This window comes from Macadamia integrifolia, chromosome 7, assembly GCF_013358625.1.
Source record: "Macadamia integrifolia cultivar HAES 741 chromosome 7, SCU_Mint_v3, whole genome shotgun sequence".
Taxonomy (NCBI): domain Eukaryota; kingdom Viridiplantae; phylum Streptophyta; class Magnoliopsida; order Proteales; family Proteaceae; genus Macadamia; species Macadamia integrifolia.
The window spans coordinates 32,048,552-32,050,902 of record NC_056563.1 but is presented as its reverse complement, the minus strand read 5'-3'; positions in this window follow the sequence as shown (position 1 = coordinate 32,050,902).

The following is a 2,351-nucleotide window of genomic DNA, read 5'->3' as shown; positions in this document are numbered from 1 at the left end:
AAGTTAAGGGTATTAAACGGTTTTCAAAAATAATTCGAAAGTGATTTATAATTTTATCATTATTGAAAGTTGTCATTGTAATGCACATTTGAAATTGTGTAATTTATTCTTATTTGAAAAATATATTATATTAAAATAATAAAAAAAGTAAGATTACAAATTATTTGACACATTAAGAAATGTCAATATGAATCAAATTTCTTAGTCTTCCAGAAACCATATCCCTAATCCACTTGATAATATTCCGCCCAAAAAAAAAAAAAAAAAATCTACTTGATAATATTTACATGATAAAGATTTACTTAAACACCTCCCATGGTTACCTTATTTTGCTCAATTGGATGAAGACTCTTTGTTTGGTCTCTTTTTACTAATCTCTCATGTTGTAGATCATCGATTCTTCTTTAGTGTCTCTCATTACTCTTTATTTCATTTGGAATCATTGTAATCAAATGGTTTTAGGAAACCTTTGTCTAATCCCTTGATTGTTCTTCACAATGTGGCTAAATGGATTACTAAACTTCATCTATTTATTGGTTGACCCTCGTTCTTCCGATGCTCTTGTCTCTAGCCCTACTATAGAGCGTCATGATTACAAATTCAACATCTCTCCATAAAGCCAAGGACTAGAGAGCCATCTCATGGCTGGAAGGATCCAGTCATGCTAGTCCTAGAATGATTCTCCCTCATTGCTGGGTTCCATGGAGAGGATATTTTTCTATGGATTACATAACTTCATTAGGTCTTCATAGGCCATGCACTGATGCACAGCTATGATAATACCATACTTATATAGGCCACCTTACAGAAAGATCTTGGCCGTTGAATATATTTTCGTATCATTTTATTAATAGGGGAGGATGGAAATTAGAAAAATTACATGATTACCCACTTTTGGGTTTCTCTTTACAAAATTGCCCATCAAAAATTTCAGTTAACAAAAATACCCTAAATTAGGTTTATTTTTACAAAATTACCCACTTAAAGTTTAAGTTAACAAAAATACCTAAAATTGAGTTTGGGTTTACAAAACTATCCACTAAAAGTTTTAGTAATAAAAAAATACATGATTATATGTGGAAGATGAAGAATCACTATTTTGGGTAATTTTGTAAACCCAAATGGGATTTTGGGAATTTTTGTTAATTAAAACTTTGGGTGGGTAGTTTTGTAAACCCAAACTTGATTTTGGGTATTTTTGTAAACCAAAATATTTTGTGAGTAATTTGGTAAAGAAAACCTAAAAATGAGTAATCATGTAATTTTTCCATAGAAATTCCATTCCCCGTGGATCATGATGTGCATTTTCCAATTTCCAATAGTAACGGTAAACGCCAACAAGGATTTGGCCCCTCTCTAATTCTTGATCCTCCAATTTTTGTTTAATTATCTCTCACGGTGTGACACGTGTACAATTATAATCCAACGGCTGTGAAGAGTTTAACACCTCAGTTGCTCAGCCGGAAAACCTTCATCTTCCCCGATGAAGCTTCACCATGGCCGGACCTCAACTATTACCAGACAACCGTCATCTTCTACGGACTGCAGCTTCTCTCTCCCTCTCTCGATTCTCATAACCTAAGGGAACCCAATGTTCAGAGCTTGGTGCTATTCTTTCACTTCTTAGGGTTCTCTCCATTCGTTCTTGCAATTTCTTAGTATTTGGGTAAAAGATAGATAGATCATCATTATAACTTGGTCTATAAGAAAACACCAGAACAGATTCCAGACTCCAGACTACAGAGTAAGGACGAGGGACTCGAATTGTTCAGGCAGCTTCAAGATGCTTATCGTTTTGTTTTTCGTCCCGATCATTTCCCTCTCTTCCCTTCTTCAGGTAATGCAGACAAAAGAATAGGATCTGCATGTGAAATTGACGAACTTAACAAAATTTCTTTCTAAAACCGATCTGTGTGAGCGTGTTTGCTTACACGGAGGAAGTGCCGACTATGATCAGCACATTTTGACATCAAAATGCTAGTCCCCATTCGAAGTTGCCCTAGAAAACCTATTGATGCAACTACAGTTGATGCTGCTGGCGAAGTGTTCTGAAAAATCCATGATGATGGTGGCCTACTGTTAGTGATTCTAAATCCTAGAATCATTTGAATTACCTATAGTGTATAGAATACAAGAATGAATAATGGAAAGAAATCAATCACATACCCGTTGAGCGTGAATAAAGTCCCTAAATCAAGGTTGACGCTTGTACCACGAATTATGATGAAGAACCACGCAATATAGGTCCTTCTACTGAGATCTTCTGCAGCCTCTTACTATGGGATCTTCTCTCTGTCTCTACACTAGCTTTGTGAGAAAGCAGTGCTCCCAAAATATTATTATTATAAGTA